The sequence below is a fragment of the Crinia signifera genome, chromosome 19, assembly GCF_055691185.1.
Source record: "Crinia signifera chromosome 19, ASM5569118v1, whole genome shotgun sequence".
In the NCBI taxonomy this organism is placed as follows: Eukaryota; Metazoa; Chordata; class Amphibia; order Anura; family Myobatrachidae; genus Crinia; species Crinia signifera.
The window spans coordinates 108507029-108526602 of record NC_139226.1 but is presented as its reverse complement, the minus strand read 5'-3'; the positions used below and the strand labels follow the sequence as shown (position 1 = coordinate 108526602).

Genomic DNA, 19574 nt, shown 5'->3' with positions numbered 1-19574 from the left:
AATCCTTGTTGGTCAAAAGAAATGGCAAGTGGGTCATATGTAAGTGACCCCCCTGTGTGGGTTTCCAGTGTAATATTTTTTGACCAACGCTGTTTAACCCTTGCAGGACACCAGCTACTTATTCAAAATGATGATTCTGGGACCCATGCCCACTTTACTGCCCTATTTCTGCCCAAATCCTTGTTGGTCAAAAGAAATGGCAAGTGGGTCATATGTAAGTGACCCCCCTGTGCGGTTTTCCAGTGTAAGATTTTTTGACCAACGCTGTTTAACCCTTGCAGGACACCAGCTACTTATTCAAAATGATATCAGGGACCCATGCCCATTTTTGTGCCCATTTTCTGCCCAAATCCTTGTTGGTCAAAAGAAGTTGCAAGTGGGTCATATGTAGGCAACCCCCTGTGTGGGTTTCAAGTGTAATATGTTTTGACCAACACTGTTTAACCCTTGCAGGACACCAGCTACTTATTCAAAATGATGATTCTGGGACCCATGCCCACTTTACTGCCCTATTTCTGCCCAAATCCTTGTTGGTCAAAAGAAATGGCAAGTGGGTCATATGTAAGTGACCCCCCTGTGCGGGTTTCCAGTGTAATATTTTTTGACCAACGCTGTTTAACCCTTGCAGGACACCAGCTACTTATCCAAAATGATATCTGGGACCCATGCCCATTTTTGTGCCCATTTTCTGCCCAAATCCTTGTTGGTCAAAAGAAGTTGCAAGTGGGTCATATGTAGGCAACCCCCCTGTGTGGGTTTCAAGTGTAATATGTTTTGACCAACACTGTTTAACCCTTGCAGGACACCAGCTACTTATTCAAAATGATGATTCTGGGACCCATGCCCACTTTACTGCCCTATTTCTGCCCAAATCCTTGTTGGTCAAAAGAAATGGCAAGTGGGTCATATGTAAGTGACCCCCCTGTGCGGGTTTCCAGTGTAAGATTTTTTGACCAACGCTGTTTAACCCTTGCAGGACACCAGCTACTTATTCAAAATGATGATTTTGGGACCCATGCCCACTTTACTGCCCTATTTCTGCCCAAATCCTTGTTGGTCAAAAGAAATGGCAAGTGGGTCATATGTAAGTGACCCCCCTGTGTGGATTTCCAGTGTAATATGTTTTGACCAACGCTGTTTAACCCTTGCAGGACACCAGCTACTTATTCAAAATGATGATTCTGGGACCCATGCCCACTTTACTGCCCTATTTCTGCCCAAATCCTTTTTGGTCAAAAGAAATGTCAAGTGGGTCATATGTAAGTGACCCCCCTGTGCGGGTTTCCAGTGTAATATTTTTTGACCAACGCTGTTTAACCCTTGCAGGACACCAGCTACTTATTCAAAATGATGATTCTGGGACCCATGCCCACTTTACTGCCCTATTACTGCCCAAATCCTTGTTGGTCAAAAGAAATGGCAAGTGGGTCATATGTAAGTGACCCCCCTGTGTGGATTTCCAGTGTAATATGTTTTGACCAACGCTGTTTAACCCTTGCAGGACACCAGCTACTTATTCAAAATGATGATTCTGGGACCCATGCCCACTTTACTGCCCTATTTCTGCCCAAATCCTTTTTGGTCAAAAGAAATGTCAAGTGGGTCATATGTAAGTGACCCCCCTGTGCGGGTTTCCAGTGTAATATTTTTTGACCAACGCTGTTTAACCCTTGCAGGACACCAGCTACTTATTCAAAATGATGATTCTGGGACCCATGCCCACTTTACTGCCCTATTACTGCCCAAATCCTTGTTGGTCAAAAGAAATGGCAAGTGGGTCATATGTAAGTGACCCCCCTGTGTGGATTCCAAGTGTAACATTTTTTGACCAACGCTGTTTAACCCTTGCAGGACACCAGCTACTTATTCAAAATGATGATTCTGGGACCCATGCCCACTTTAGTGCCCTATTTCTGCCCAAATCCTTGTTGGTCAAAAGAAATGGCAAGTTGGTCATATGTAAGTGACCCCCCTGTGCGGGTTTCCAGTGTAAGATTTTTTGACCAATGCTGTTTAACCCTTGCAGGACACCAGCTACTTATTCAAAATGATGATTCTGGGACCCATGCCCACTTTACTGCCCTATTACTGCCCAAATCCTTGTTGGTCAAAAGAAATGGCAAGTGGGTCATATGTAAGTGACCCCCCTGTGTGGATTCCAAGTGTAACATTTTTTGACCAACGCTGTTTAACCCTTGCAGGACACCAGCTACTTATTCAAAATGATGATTCTGGGACCCATGCCCACTTTACTGCCCTATTTCTGCCCAAATCCTTGTTGGTCAAAAGAAATGGCAAGTGGGTCATATGTAAGTGACCCCCCTGTGCGGGTTTCCAGTGTAATATTTTTTGACCAACGCTGTTTAACCCTTGCAGGACACCAGCTACTTATTCAAAATGATGATTCTGGGACCCATGCCCACTTTACTGCCCTATTTCTGCCCAAATCCTTGTTGTTCAAAAGAAATGGCAAGTGGGTCATATGTAAATGACCCCCCTGTGTGGGTTTCCAGTGTAATATTTTTTGACCAACGCTGTTTAACCCTTGCAGGACACCAGCTACTTATTCAAAATGATGATTCTGGGACCCATGCCCACTTTACTGCCCTATTTCTGCCCAAATCCTTGTTGGTCAAAAGAAATGTCAAGTGGGTCATATGTAAGTGACCCCCCTGTGCGGTTTTCCAGTGTAAGATTTTTTGACCAACGCTGTTTAACCCTTGCAGGACACCAGCTACTTATTCAAAATGATATCAGGGACCCATGCCCATTTTTGTGCCCATTTTCTGCCCAAATCCTTGTTGGTCAAAAGAAGTTGCAAGTGGGTCATATGTAGGCAACCCCCTGTGTGGGTTTCAAGTGTAATATGTTTTGACCAACACTGTTTAACCCTTGCAGGACACCAGCTACTTATTCAAAATGATGATTCTGGGACCCATGCCCACTTTACTGCCCTATTTCTGCCCAAATCCTTGTTGGTCAAAAGAAATGGCAAGTGGGTCATATGTAAGTGACCCCCCTGTGCGGGTTTCCAGTGTAATATTTTTTGACCAACGCTGTTTAACCCTTGCAGGACACCAGCTACTTATTCAAAATGATATCTGGGACCCATGCCCATTTTTGTGCCCATTTTCTGCCCAAATCCTTGTTGGTCAAAAGAAGTTGCAAGTGGGTCATATGTAGGCAACCCCCCTGTGTGGGTTTCAAGTGTAATATGTTTTGACCAACACTGTTTAACCCTTGCAGGACACCAGCTACTTATTCAAAATGATGATTCTGGGACCCATGCCCACTTTACTGCCCTATTTCTGCCCAAATCCTTGTTGGTCAAAAGAAATGGCAAGTGGGTCATATGTAAGTGACCCCCCTGTGCGGGTTTCCAGTGTAAGATTTTTTGACCAACGCTGTTTAACCCTTGCAGGACACCAGCTACTTATTCAAAATGATGATTTTGGGACCCATGCCCACTTTACTGCCCTATTTCTGCCCAAATCCTTGTTGGTCAAAAGAAATGGCAAGTGGGTCATATGTAAGTGACCCCCCTGTGTGGATTTCCAGTGTAATATGTTTTGACCAACGCTGTTTAACCCTTGCAGGACACCAGCTACTTATTCAAAATGATGATTCTGGGACCCATGCCCACTTTACTGCCCTATTTCTGCCCAAATCCTTTTTGGTCAAAAGAAATGTCAAGTGGGTCATATGTAAGTGACCCCCCTGTGCGGGTTTCCAGTGTAATATTTTTTGACCAACGCTGTTTAACCCTTGCAGGACACCAGCTACTTATTCAAAATGATGATTCTGGGACCCATGCCCACTTTACTGCCCTATTACTGCCCAAATCCTTGTTGGTCAAAAGAAATGGCAAGTGGGTCATATGTAAGTGACCCCCCTGTGTGGATTCCAAGTGTAACATTTTTTGACCAACGCTGTTTAACCCTTGCAGGACACCAGCTACTTATTCAAAATGATGATTCTGGGACCCATGCCCACTTTAGTGCCCTATTTCTGCCCAAATCCTTGTTGGTCAAAAGAAATGGCAAGTTGGTCATATGTAAGTGACCCCCCTGTGCGGGTTTCCAGTGTAAGATTTTTTGACCAATGCTGTTTAACCCTTGCAGGACACCAGCTACTTATTCAAAATGATGATTCTGGGACCCATGCCCACTTTACTGCCCTATTACTGCCCAAATCCTTGTTGGTCAAAAGAAATGGCAAGTGGGTCATATGTAAGTGACCCCCCTGTGTGGATTCCAAGTGTAACATTTTTTGACCAACGCTGTTTAACCCTTGCAGGACACCAGCTACTTATTCAAAATGATGATTCTGGGACCCATGCCCACTTTACTGCCCTATTTCTGCCCAAATCCTTGTTGGTCAAAAGAAATGGCAAGTGGGTCATATGTAAGTGACCCCCCTGTGCGGGTTTCCAGTGTAATATTTTTTGACCAACGCTGTTTAACCCTTGCAGGACACCAGCTACTTATTCAAAATGATGATTCTGGGACCCATGCCCACTTTACTGCCCTATTTCTGCCCAAATCTTTGTTGGTCAAAAGAAATGGCAAGTGGGTCATATGTAAGTGACCCCCCTGTGCGGGTTTCCAGTGTAAGATTTTTTGACCAACGCTGTTTAACCCTTGCAGGACACCAGCTACTTATTCAAAATGATATCTGGGACCCATGCCCATTTTTGTGCCCATTTTCTGCCCAAATCCTTGTTGGTCAAAAGAAGTTGCAAGTGGGTCATATGTAGGCAACCCCCTGTGTGGGTTTCAAGTGTAATATGTTTTGACCAACACTGTTTAACCCTTGCAGGACACCAGCTACTTATTCAAAATGATGATTCTGGGACCCATGCCCACTTTACTGCCCTATTTCTGCCCAAATCCTTGTTTGTCAAAAGAAATGGCAAGTGGGTCATATGTAAGTGACCCCCCTGTGCGGGTTTCCAGTGTAATATTTTTTGACCAACGCTGTTTAACCCTTGCAGGACACCAGCTACTTATTCAAAATGATATCTGGGACCCATGCCCATTTTTGTGCCCATTTTCTGCCCAAATCCTTGTTGGTCAAAAGAAGTTGCAAGTGGGTCATATGTAGGCAACCCCCCTGTGTGGGTTTCCAGTGTAATATTTTTTGACCACTGCTGTTTAACCCTTGCAGGACACCAGCTACTTATTCAAAATGATGATTCTGGGACCCATGCCCACTTTACTGCCCTATTTCTGCCCAAATCCTTGTTGGTCAAAAGAAATAGCAAGTGGGTCATATGTAAGTCATGCCCTTGTGTGGATTCTAAGTGTAATATTTTTTGACTAACGCTGTTTAACCCTTGCAGGATACCAGCTACTTATTCAAAATGATGACATCTGGGACCTATGCCCACTTTACTGCCCTATTTCTGCCCAAATCCTCGTTGGTCAAAAGAAATGGCAAGTGGGTCATATATAAGTGACCCCCTTGTGCGGGTTTCCAGTGTAACATTTTTTGACCAACGCTGTTTAACCCTTGCAGGACACCAGCTACTTATTCAAAATGATGACATCTGGGACCTATGCCCACTTTACTGCCCTATTTCTGCCCAAATCCTTTTTGGTCAAAAGAAGTGGCAAGTGGGTGATATGTAAGTGACCCCCTAGTGCGGGTTTTCAGTGTAATATTTGTTGACCAACGCTGTTTAACCCTTGCAGAACACCAGCTACTTATTCAAAATGATGATTCTGGGACCCATGCCCATTTTTGTGCCCATTTTCTGCCCAAATCATTGTTGGTCAAAAGAAATTGCAAGTGGGTCATATGTAGGCAACCCCCCTGTGTGGGTTTCAAGTGTAATATGTTTTGACCAACACTGTTTAACCCTTGCAGGACACCAGCTACTTATTCAAAATAATGACATCTGTGACCCATGCCCACTTTACTGCCCTATTACTGCCAAAATCCTTGTTGGTCAAAAGAAATGGCAAGTGGGTCATATGTATCTGACCCCCCTGTGTGGATTCCAAGTGTAACATTTTTTGACCAACGCTGTTTAACCCTTGCAGGACACCAGCTACTTATTCAAAATAATGACATCTGGGACCTATGCCCACTTTACTGCCCTATTTCTGCCCAAATCCTTGTTGGTCAAAAGAAATGGCAAGTGGGTCATATGTAAGTGACCCCCCTGTGCGGGTTTCCAGTGTAATATTTTTTGACCACTGCTGTTTAACCCTTGCAGGACACCAGCTACTTATTCAAAATGATGATTCTGGGACCCATGCCCACTTTACTGCCCTATTTCTGCCCAAATCCTTGTTGGTCAAAAGAAATAGCAAGTGGGTCATATGTAAGTCATGCCCTTGTGTGGATTCTAAGTGTAAAATTTTTTGACCAACGCTGTTTAACCCTTGCAGGATACCAGCTACTTATTCAAAATGATGACATCTGGGACCTATGCCCACTTTACTGCCCTATTTCTGCCCAAATCCTCGTTGGTCAAAAGAAATGGCAAGTGGGTCATATATAAGTGACCCCCCTGTGCGGGTTTCCAGTGTAACATTTTTTGACCAACGCTGTTTAACCCTTGCAGGACACCAGCTACTTATTCAAAATGATGACATCTGGGACCTATGCCCACTTTACTGCCCTATTTCTGCCCAAATCCTTGTTGGTCAAAAGAAGTGGCAAGTGGGTGATATGTAAGTGACCCCCTAGTGCGGGTTTTCAGTGTAATATTTGTTGACCAACGCTGTTTAACCCTTGCAGAACACCAGCTACTTATTCAAAATGATGATTCTGGGACCCATGCCCATTTTTGTGCCCATTTTCTGCCCAAATCATTGTTGGTCAAAAGAAATTGCAAGTGGGTCATATGTAGGCAACCCCCCTGTGTGGGTTTCAAGTGTAATATGTTGTGACCAACACTGTTTAACCCTTGCAGGACACCAGCTACTTATTCAAAATAATGACATCTGTGACCCATGCCCACTTTACTGCCCTATTACTGCCAAAATCCTTGTTGGTCAAAAGAAATGGCAAGTGGGTCATATGTATCTGACCCCCCTGTGTGGATTCCAAGTGTAACATTTTTTGACCAACGCTGTTTAACCCTTGCAGGACACCAGCTACTTATTCAAAATGATGACATCTGGGACCTATGCCCACTTTACTGCCCTATTTCTGCCCAAATCCGTGTTGGTCAAAAGAAATGGCAAGTGGGTCATATGTAAGTGACCCCCCTGTGCGGGTTTCCAGTGTAATATTTTTTGACCAACGCTGTTTAACCCTTGCAGGACACCAGCTACTTATTCAAAATGATATCTGGGACCCATGCCCATTTTTGTGCCCATTTTCTGCCCAAATCATTGTTGGTCAAAAGAAATTGCAAGTGGGTCATATGTAGGCAACCCCCCTGTGTTGATTTCTGCAGTGAAATTTGTGGTCCATCATTCATTAACCCTTGTAAAAGTGATTTTTCTGAATAAGAAGCTGGAGCTCGAATAAGAAGCTGGAGCTCGAATAAGAAGCTGGAGCTCGAATAAGAAGCTGGCCGAATAAGAAGCCAACTTCAGCCTCGTGTGAGGGAGTGCGTCAGTGTGATGGAACGCAGGCAGCATGGTGAGGGAGTGTGTCAGTGTGATAGGACACAGGCCACGGGTTAAGGGAGTGTGTCAGTGTGATAGGACACAGGTCACGGGTTGAGGGAGTGCGCAGTGTGATAGAACACAGGCCACGAGTTGAGGGAGTGTGTCAGTGTGATAGGACACAGGCCACGGGTTGAGGGAGTGCGTCAATGTGATAGAACACAGGCCACGGGTTGAGGGACTGCATCAGTGTGATATAGCGCAGGCCGCTGGGTGAGAGAAAGCGTCAATGTGATAGAGAGCAGGCCGCAGGGCGAGGGCGCAGACCAAAGGGGGAGGGAGTGTGTCCAGTTTATGTTCCAGCATGGGAAGGAATTGATGACGTTTGATGGGGAGAGGGGGGCCGCATAGATGACAGTTTATGGGACCCCATCATTTTTGTTGTCGTCCCTGGCCGTTACAGAGAGCCCGCTGTGCACCGGCGCACACCCAGCACACAGGTAAAAAGTGTGCTACTGTAACTGCACATTTAATCCAGGATGCGCTCCTCCCGCTACTCTGGGTGGGGTGGGGTGGGCTTGGTGGTAAGCAAGGGGGGAGTCTGGTCCCCTTCTAATATATTTTACAGATCTCAATGTGTTCCTAGTCCCTTTTCAATGATATATATATATATATCTCCTATATATTTGGCTACATCTGTCACTCAAAGTGGGTGTCTGTGTCTATAACGCTCTGTTCCTGGACTTTCCTCTTAATGTGTGATTGCCTACATCTGTGCTGAACACCTTTCTGAGAAATTAACCTGTTTAAAACAGGTGATGGCAATCATACATTAAGGGGAAGTCTAGAAACAGAGCATTGTGTCCCTCCTGGAGAGGGTCATGTTGGGAGGTATGTGACAGAGAACCAGCCCAGTGAGCCCACAGACAGTGCCAGACACCCACTGCCTTCCCATGTTGCCCAGCACTGCTACTCCACAGCCACCAGGTGAGCGCCCCCCTCCCGCGATTTGCGGCAAAACCTCCCCCCCGCGCGCCCCCCTCCCGCGATTCGCGGCAAAAACACCCGCTCCCCCGCGACCCCCCCTACCGCGATTCGCAGCAAAAACACCCCCGTGACCCCCCCTCCCGCGATTCGCTGCAAAAAGACCCCCCCCCACGACCCCTCCCGCAATTCGCGGCATAACCACCACCCCGCGACCCCCCCCCTCCCGCGAATCGCGGCAAACCCTCCCCCGTGACCCCCCCCCCCCGATTCGCGGAAAAAACACCCCCCCGCGACCTCCCTCCCGCGATTCGCGGCAAAAAGAACCCCCCGCGACCCCCCCTTGCACGATTGGTGGCACCCCCCCTGTGACCCCCCTCCCGCGATTCGCGGCACCCCCCCCCCCGCAATTCACGGCACCCCCAGGATTAAATGGCACATGCAAAACACTGGCACGGCTATGGTCGACAATGAAAAAGGTTGACATGAGTTTTTGAAGATTTATTTTTAATTTTTTTAATTTTTTCATATTCCTTGTCATTTGTCGACATGGACACCAATGAAGTGGCACACTTATGTCAACATTTACATGTGTTGACCTTTCTGTGTTGATTTTTTCTTGTGGCGATTCGCGTCACACCCCCCCGCAACCCCCCTCCCGCAATTCGCGGCACCCCCCGTGACCCCCCCACCTCCCGCAATTCGCGGCAACCCCCCACCGGAACCCCTGTGAACCCCGCCCTCCCGCGATTCGCGGCACCCACCCCCGCGACCCCGCCTCCCGCAATTCGCGGCACCCCCCCGTGATTCGCGGCAGCTCCAGAATTAAATTGCACATGGAAAACACTGACATGGCTATGGTCGACAATGAAAAAGGTTGACATGAGTTTTTGAAGTTTTTTTGTCATTTTTTGAATATTTTCATATTCATTCTCATGTGTCGACATGGACACCAATGAAGTGCCACACTTATGTCAACATTTACATGTGTTGACCTTTCTGTGTTGATTTTTTTCTTGTGGCGATTCGCGTCACACCCCCCGCAACCCCAGCTCCGGCGATTCGCGGCACCCCGGCACCCCCCCGCGACCCCCCCCCTTCCGCAATTCGCGGCAACCCCCCGCCGGAACCCCCATGAACCCCGCTCTCCCGCCATTCGCGGCACCCACCGCCAGCAACCCCCCCCCCCTCCCGCAAATCGCGGCACTCCCAGGATTAAATGGCACATGCAAAACACTGGCACGGCTATGGTCGACAATGAAAAAGGTTGACATGAGTTTTTGAAGATTTATTTCATTTTTTTAATGTTTTCATATTCATTGTCATGTGTCAACATGGACACCAATGAAGTGGCACACTTATGTCAACATTTACATGTGTTGACCTTTCTGTGTTGATTTTTTCTTGTGGCGATTCGCGTCACACCCCCCCGCAACCCCCCCGCGATTCGTGGCACCCCCCGTGACCCCCCACCTCCCGCAATTCGCGGCAACCCCCCACCGGAACCCCTGTGAACCCCGCCCTCTCGCGATTCGCGGCACCCAACCCTGCGACCCCCCACTCCCACAATTCGCGGCACCCACCCCCGCGACCCCCCCTCCCGCAATTCGCGGCACCCCCCCCCGCGATCCGCGGCAGCTCCAGAATTAAATTGCACATGGAAAACACTGACATGGTTATGGTCGACAATGAAAAAGGTTGACATGAGTTTTTGAAGTTTTTTTTTTCATTTTTTGAATGTTTTCATATTCATTCTCATGTGTCGACATGGACACCAATGAAGTGCCACACTTATGTCAACATTTACATGTGTTGACCTTTCTGTGTTGATTTTTTCTTGTGGCGATTCGCGTCACACCCCCCCCCACACCCCCCCGCAACCCCCACTCCCGCGATTCACGGCACACACACACACCCCCGCGATTCTCGGCACCCCACCCCGTGACCCCCCCTCCCGTGATTCACGGCACACCCCCTGCGACCCCCCCTACCATGATTCGCCGCAACCCCCGCCCCCGTAACCCCCCTCCCGCGATTTGCGGCAACCCACCCCGCGACCCCCCTCCCGCGATTCTCTGCAATCCCTCCCCTCCCGCGATTCGCAGCATCCACCCCCCCACAACCCCCCCTCCTGCAATTCGCGGCACCCCCCGCGACCCCCCCTCCTGCAATTCGCGGCACCCTCCGCGACCACCCCCTCCCACGATTCGCGGACACCTAAGTTGCAATACAGGGCATCTTTCATACAATTCTAACCATATTTCTCATATACAAACGTTCACAAATTAAGGGGGCGCAGCCCCTTACGACGGTGTGAAGAGCGCCCGTAGGGCGCGATGAATCACCTAGTATATATATATTAGTTGAATGGAGAGATTGGCACTCTCAGGGGGAGCTAATAGACAGTATGGGGCCCCAGTGCCATTCAAAGTGCGGCAGCACTAGATACAGTGGGGGGGACGGTAGCGGCACTCAGAGGTCTTAGATCACAAACCGTAGACAGACACGGGGTCTTCTAGGGCAACGTTTCGGTCTTTAATGGACCGTTGTCAATATATATATTGTACTGTATCCAAAGGTTTAGCAAGAGTAATAACTTGCAGCAAGGAGCCCTCACAGGAAATAGTAGTGAAAACAGAGTCCTTAATTAATCCATCATATAATTAACTCAACGTTTTGACCCCATCTGGGTCTTTGTCAAGACAGCAAGAAAACAGCATCAGTGCATCACGGAGGTTGGAGGCCAAGGCACGTGCCCCCTCTGTCATTTAGGTAATAATTTTTTTTTTTAAATCTAGTTTAAGCCATGACCTGACACCAGAAGCAAGAGCCGGGAGCTGGAGTCTGAACCTCGCGGGAGCCAGAAGCAGACATGTAGAGGCGGGAACCTGACCCTCAAAGCTGCCGGGAGCTGACAGCCAGAGGTAAGTCGGGAAGTCTAGCGCAGCTTAGGATGTGGCAGTATGGCCCTCTACCTCCTAAGCTGCTTCACACCACACTTGCACCAATGTTAGATAACTCCATCTTTCTCTCGCCGTCTCTCCTTCTCTTTCGCTATCCACCCCTCCGTCTCTTTTCCTTTCTCTCCCTTCCTTTACCCCTGACCTCTCCCTCCTCTCCATTTCTCTATGCTCCCCTTATCTCCCTCTCTCTCCCTCCTTAGCCTCTATCTCTCCTTCCTTCTTATCCTCTTCGTTTGTCTCTCCCTCTCCATTTGGGTGTGGTATAGGGGTCCGACAGTCGGGATCCCGACAGTCATTATCCCGACTGGCCGGACCCGGACAGCATGGTGAGCGCAACTAAGCCCCTTGTGGGCTCGCTGCGCTCGCCACGCTGCGGGCACAATTCTATTCTCCCTCTATGGGGGTCGTGGACCCCCACGAGGGAAAATAGCTGGTGGCCGTCGGGAACCCGGCTGTCAGTTTTTGACAGTCGGGATCCCGACGTCGGGTGAATGGCTGTCGGGATCCTGACTGTCGGGACCCCGTCCGGCACCCCTCCATTTCCCTCTACCCCACTCTCTCTATCCCCCTCCATTCTCTCTACCTCGCTCCCTCCCCGCCTTCCCCTCTATCCCCCTCACTCCTTCTCCTCCCCCCTCCTCCTTCCCCACTATCTCTTTCTGTCACCTCTCTCTCCTGTCATCCAATGCCTCTACCTGCCATCCTCTGTCACACATTGCCTTCCCCTGGCATCATCCACTTGCTACCTCTTTTACTCCCTAAGGTCACCCACTGCTTCTCACTGTCACCCTTTGTCTCTCCCTGTTAATCACTGCCCCTCTATCTCTTACTATGTCTCCCCTTTATCCACTACATCCCCATCTACTTCTCCCTGGTGGTACTGTCACTATCTCCTCATTTCCCCCTCTCTCCTGTTGGTCTCTGCCTCTTTCAGACATCACTCTTTGCCTCTCGCTGTTACCTTTTCACTGTCCACTGCCTCTCTACATTATTCCCTTTGAGACGACACCATTGTGAGGCCATGGCCACTGTTCCAGGAGCTCACACAAATAACCTCTCCCACTGTCATGGTGCTCCCCCTGTCACTTTGTTCTGGATCTGCCTACACTGTGTGTCATAATGTGTAATTGGTATTACGTTATTGCATGTGTATTTGGCATAACTGTGTGTGGCATAATGGTTATGGACATTACAGTATGTGGCATAATGTGTAATGGGCATTAAGGAATGGGGCATAATGTGTAAGGGTCATTATGGTGTGTTGTATAATATGTAATATACATTACAGTGTGTGGCGTATTCTGTAATGTGCATTACAGCATGTGGCATATTGTCTAATAACCCTTGCCACAAACCCTTTTTGGAATGGCCACGCTAAAGGTTCTTCGTAAATTCTTATGTTTTTCTTTAATTTGGGCGGGGCATATTTTTACTGTTCGCACTGGGAGCGCCGAATTGCCAACAAACAGTTATGTTTGTTTTACCAAAAAAAAAAGGGGGGGGGCACCAGAATGTTTTTGGCTGGGGGGAGCAAAATTTTTAGTTACGCCACTGTAGGGGTGGCACCTATCACAGGGAGGCACGCTGCCTGTGACCATGGCTGAACGGGCAGCAGTGAGGGGCCAATCTGATGCGGGATGCTGCCGCCCTATCAGAAGGCGTGTTCCTCCCAGGCGTGTAAGCAGCCAGCAGCGGCAGCGGCAGCGCTGTGTGTGCCGCCTGTGTAACCAGGGATAGATAGAAGGGGAGGTGAAGGGGGCAATCGCCCTCCCCTAGAAGACAACCGATCCTCCTCGCTGGAAGACGGCTCCACCATATCTGCGGGTGGCGGAGAGGCAGCAGGGAGAGCGGGGCTGTGGGCAGCCTGGTAATCCTAGGCAGCGCTCGCCGGATCAAGCTGCAGCAGCTGAGCGGGCTGGGGATCGGCGGCGGCTCTCTCCTTCTCTGCACTCGAGAAGGTGAGCCGGGAGAGACAATTACTGCCGCTGTCCCATCCCTTGCTGTAGTGTAATCTAATCAAGTGCATATGGTGCCCCTGCCCCGGCATCTCCTCTCCCCCCCCCAGCTCTATGTGCACCAGCCAATGGGACTAGGGGGAAGGGGGTGTTAATATGTTGTGCCTAGGGGTGGCCTGACCCCTAAATCCGTCCCTGCATATATATGAAGTGCACTTCACATTTGATTTGTTCATGCTGTCAGTCGTCCTGAGGAAGGAGCGTAAGCTCCGAAACTGTTGACAATTTATGCTGACCTTTTTTGCACTTTGAGGATTTAATACAGTTTTTCACTATTTGTTTGAGAGTGCCGCCTCCTGTTTTTATTTATTTGAAAATCGTATATAAATATATACATATATACATACACAACCTTTTTATGTCCAGCACTTCCCTACTAGTAAAGTGTTAGCCTGGGTGCCTTGTCCTGCAGGTAATCCTGCGGCATATGCATACCTCTCAACTGTCCCGCTTTCCACGGGAACCTCCCCACAGCAGCGATAAATGGGGCATGGCCTCACTGAAATAGGCCACGCCCCTATAGCTAGGCCACCCCACCCCCCCCCCCTTTAGGGCTGCTTTAAGATATTTCCCGGGCTGGATTTATTTCCCAATCCGCCCCTGCATAAGAAACTTGGTTTACTCAATGACCATATCGATCCACTTCTCTGTATCTATAATGGGTGCAGTGTGGTTGTGCAAATACAGTCCATACACCAATACACTGCCAGCTACAGAGGAAGGGGCCTGATCACAGACTTAACATGACCCTTCAAAAAGCTTCAAAAAGTGATAACATTATTGATTCATTTTTTTATTTATTTACAGTTTATCATATAGTGCAGCAGATTCTGTTGCACTTTACAATTGGAGACAACAGTGATTAAACAAACTGGGTAGATACAAACCGACATAGAGGTAGGAGGGCCCTGCTCGCAATCTATCTATAGATGGAGAGTGATAAACAGCCAGTCAATCAGCTCATTCCTGACAGCCTGTAACATGGCAGTTAGGAGCTGGCTGTTTATCACTCTCACTGTTTGAAGCTTGTTGCATCTGGCCCTGAATGTTTTCCTGTAAATATCGCAGGGTGCAAAGTTTTAGAGTCTCTAATGCCGCCCATGCATGGTGCGATGTACAGGTGCGATTGGACGCACACTCCCGCGCACATCCCATGATACAGCACATAAAGTATGTGCTGCCCGTATTTTTTTAACTAGATTACATCTCATCTAGTTCAAACCGCACGCTGCTTTAGCACATCGTACTTGTTTTGAACTACCATAGATGCGATGCGTTCTAGTTCAAAACGCATCGCACCTTAACCAATGTGTTCCCAGGGTACTTATTTCCTAGCATGGCGCCAGTCTCATTGATTGGATGCCTTAAGTTTAAGGTACTTAAGGCATACAATCAACGCGATGGACCCGATTTTCTGTCACTCAGCAGCTAATTTGCCGGTGAAAGAGAAAATCGCGTTGATCGCGTCCATCGCGGCCCATTATAATGGGCCGCGATGCGACCGACGCGATCAACGCGATTTTCCCATAGAGAATAATGTTAAATTATTTTTCAAGTCAAAATCGGGTTGATCGCGTCGGTCGCGGCCCAATATAATGATCAACGCGATTTTACATAGGGGACAATGGGAAATGGGCCAATATGGCCAATTTCTCATTGAGTATGGTTATAAAGTATGGTTAATGCCCCCCCATTGTTAACGCCACCCCACTATTGACGTCAACCCGAAGCGTGGCGAGCGCAGCAAGCCCGCGAGGGGCGGCGGTACGTGTCCTCCGACCTTTTCATACCCCCACTATCCACGTCGGCGTGAAGTTGATTTTATAAAGTGTGGCGAGCCACCGAGCCCGAAGCGTGGTGGCGAGCGGCCGCGTATACCTGTGAAGTTATGCACGCTCGCCACACTTTATAAAATCAACTCCACGCCGACGTGGATAGTGGGGGTATGAAAAGGTCGGAGGATGCGTACCGCCGCCCCTTGCGGGCTCGCTGCGCTCGCCACGCTTCGGGTTGCCGTCAATAGTGGGGTGGCGTTAACAATGGGGGGGGGGCATTTAAAACATGAGGGGGGGTTTTGTATTACAATGGGGGGTTTTGGGGCTTTTTACATTGAAATCAATGTAAAATCGGGTCTCAGGGACCATTTTACATTGATTCCAATGTAAAAATCGGGTTCATCGCGTTGATCCCATCGCATGCGATTTGGTTGGCATGCGATGCGATCAACGTGATTTTTCCGACCCGATCAATACAATCAAAATCGCGGGCACCTTGCTAGGAAATAAGTACCGTTCCCAGTACTGTGTCAGGTACTTCCAGCCAGATGGTGAGGGAGGTCACTGCAGACAGGTGTGACACAGATCACCAGAAATAACGTATAGTTACATGATAACGTAGCCATATGGATCTGTTTGCGAAACTCCCAATTATGTGTAAGTCTTCCCTGATGGCAAGGGGAGGGCAAATAAGAACCTCTCAGCAAACATACAATCATAATACAAAGGTATAGGGTTACTTCTAATATCATTAGCCCAGAACAGGTGGGAGAGCACAGAGGATATTACACAACATGAACTGTAGGGGCTCTGTCAGAGCTAGGGATGGCCATCGGCACATCCCCCATCGATGCTTGTCATCGACGGCTTCTAAGGCAGGAACCATCGATGGCTATAAACCATTCTATCATCGGCCATTCATGGTTCTCGCCATCGCTTACCTGCGCATGCGCAAAGGAATGCGGCGCCGGGAGGTGCGTGCATGTGCAGTAGAACTTTTCTAGCCATCAATTCTGGACAGCTTTCTCCTGGCCCTGGCGCCGACCTGGGCCACTCTCTCTGCTCCTGCTGCCTGCCCTGCAGTGCGCATGTACACACGGCCACACAACTCCTGCAGCACAGCAAGCTGCTGCCATACACTGCACACGTACACCCCGCCGGGCTGCCAATCATAACTGCACTGCTGTTGAATGACTGACCAAGGGACCACTCAGACCTGCCGCATCATCATCATCCATCACTGGCGGCTGGCCCTGCCAAAGAAGGACAGCCGCGGCGCAAACTGCACAGTCAGTGTCACAGTGAGTGTCCGTGACAGACTGTGAGGCTGGCTGACTGAGACAATGAGTGGTAGTAGCCGGGCAGCAGGAAAAAAAAAATAATTGCCATTGGAAGCCGTTCATCGATGGCATAAAACTATTCGACCCTCGCCTATCGATGCCCAAAACATCGAGCACTAGGTTCCAACCGTCGATGTTTTGGGAACATCGATAGTCCATGGCCATCCCTAGTCAGAGCTTGCAGCAATACAGCCCCATTGGTTATGAATACTGGCCTTCATTGTAGTGTAATGTTTTACATTTGAAATATAATTTTAAGGTATAAAAAGGAAAATCTTATGTTTCTGATTAATGGACATTACTATGGACATATAAGATGCTCAGGGGTAGATTTATTAAGCTCGGTGAATTGATAAAGTGTATTGTTTTCATCACCGGCCAATCAGCTCCTACCTGTCATTTTTCAAACCAAGCCTGTAACTTCACCGTCAGGAGCTGATTGGCCAGTGATAAAACCAGACACTTTGGGCCTTATTCTGGTTGGTGCGGCCAGAGCCGCACACGGGGCTCCGGCCGCACAAACCAATCCCCGCCCACCCTACGGATCGCCACGGCCGTCCGTACACGGACGGCTGGCGATCCGCATAAAAATGGTGGAGGCGTACGCCTCCACCATGGTGGGAGCTGCCCCCTGCATTCGATGGTCGTCGACCATCGAAGGCAGGTCCGCACGACCCGGCAGCTCCCGCAAGCTGAGACCACACGGACAATCGTCCGTGTGGTAGCTTGTATGGGGGCTGAAAGCTGACATCCGGCGACGTCAGCTTTCCGCCCCCATGAGTTGCGTCATGCCCTCATTACCATGCATACGCCCCGCGTTTGCATGGGAACGCCCATGAAACGCGGGGCGTACACATAGGGAAATGAGGGCATGAAGCCTCTCACGCCCCTATACGCCCCCTTTGCGGCGGACGAAATACGTCTGCGGCGAAGGGGGCTGCACATGCGCAGATTGACCTCTGCGCATGTGCAGAAGAAAAACATCGGCGGTACGGCCGCACGCGGGCCGTACCGCCCGAACCAGAATAAGGGCCTTTATCACTTCACCGAGCTTAATAAATCTGCCCCTCAGTGACAATTCATTATATTCTGGGACTTAACCCTTTAATTCCCATGTGAATTTGTCAAAATAGGTGTGAAAATTGCCAAGCAACATTTTTATTCTTCATAATGACCTGTAATGTTTACCTTATATAGGAAATATAATCTATTTTTACACAACATTTGTTTTTTTCAATTTATATAACAAATGTGAGTGACGCTGGTATTTTTAGTGGATATGTTGAACGGGATCCAGTTAGCTGGTGGTGGTGATTGCGAGACATCTGATGTCCCGCCGGTGTGACAACAGGGTCCGGGTCCGATGTGCACGGGCCAGCGCATTGGACCTGACGGCATGTCACACACAGCAGATTTGGTCCCATTTCACGGCCCGATCTGTCGGAATCAGACCTAATTGGACCAAATCAGCTCAGTGTATGGGGGCCTTAAGAATGCAGAGTCAGGACTGTAAGCTTTAGTGTGCACCAGAAGAGAAGGCAGTTACCTGTCTGGGAGCCAAGTGGTGTGAGTGTTCCCTCTGACGGACCCCAGTCAGGTATCCAGAGTAGTGTGAGTGTTCCCTCTGACGGACACCAGTCAGGTATCCTGAGTAGTGTGAGTGTTCCCTCTGACGGACACCAGTCAGGTATCCTGAGAAGTGTGAGTGTTCCCTCTGACGGACACCAGTCAGGTATCCTGAGTAGTGTGAGTGTTCCCTCTGACGGACACCAGTCAGGTATCCTGAGTAGTGTGAGTCTTCCCTCTGACGGACACCAGTCAGGTATCCTGAGTAGTGTGAGTGTTCCCTCTGACGGACACCAGTCAGGTATCCTGAGTAGTGTGAGTGTTCCCTCTGACGGACACCAGTCAGGTATCCTGAGTAGTGTGAGTGTTCCCTCTGACGGACACCAGTCAGGTATCCTGAGAAGTGTGAGTGTTCCCTCTGACGGACACCAGTCAGGTATCCTGAGTAGTGTGAGTGTTCCCTCTGACGGACACCAGTCAGGTATCCTGAGAAGTGTGAGTGTTCCCTCTGACGGACACCAGTCAGGTATCCTGAGTAGTGTGAGTGTTCCCTCTGACGGACACCAGTCAGGTATCCTGAGTAGTGTGAGTGTTCCCTCTGACGGACACCAGTCATGTATCCTGAGTAGTGTGAGTGTTCCCTCTGACGGACACCAGTCAGGTATCCTGAGTAGTGTGAGTGTTCCCTCTGACGGACACCAGTCAGGTATCCTGAGTAGTGTGAGTGTTCCCTCTGACGGACACCAGTCAGGTATCCTGAGTAGTGTGAGTGTTCCCTCTGACGGACACCAGTCAGGTATCCTGAGTAGTGTGAGTGTTCCCTCTGACGGACACCAGTCAGGTATCCTGAGTAGTGTGAGTGTTCCCTCTGACGGACACCAGTCAGGTATCCTGAGTAGTGTGAGTGTTCCCTCTGACGGACACCAGTCAGGTATCCTGAGTAGTGTGAGTGTTCCCTCTGACGGACACCAGTCAGGTATCCTGAGTAGTGTGAGTGTTCCCTCTGACGGACACCAGTCAGGCACCAGTCAGTAGTGTGAGTGTTCCCTCTGACGGACACCAGTCAGGTATCCTGAGTAGTGTGAGTGTTCCCTCTGACAGACTTCAGTCAGGTGTCCAGATCAGGGCCGGATTAAAGCAGGGGCAAAATGGGTACCCCTGGGCCCCACTGTAGCTAGGGGCCCCTTGTGGTTAACATGTATTTTTTGTTTTTAAATATTATTATTATTTTTTTAGCTAAAGGTTTGTGCATGGCAGTGGGGTAGTGCTGCAGCTTCACCTATCTGCCAATGTGACAATGATTAATAGTGCTGAGCATGGGGTGCCAGGGAACACTGACTGCACAAGTGTACCATGACACTTTGCA

The 19574-nt window shown here is 49.1% G+C and overlaps 1 long non-coding RNA gene across 1 annotated transcript in view; it reads left to right on the top strand.

Moving 5' to 3' along the window:
* Positions 1-19574, top strand: part of LOC146042872 (uncharacterized) — a 165133-nt gene that overhangs the window by 14353 nt on the left and 131206 nt on the right. The window contains exon 2 of the long non-coding RNA XR_014464044.1: positions 11348-11473. This is a non-coding gene — a long non-coding RNA (uncharacterized LOC146042872). The remainder of the gene's footprint in view (positions 1-11347; positions 11474-19574) is intronic.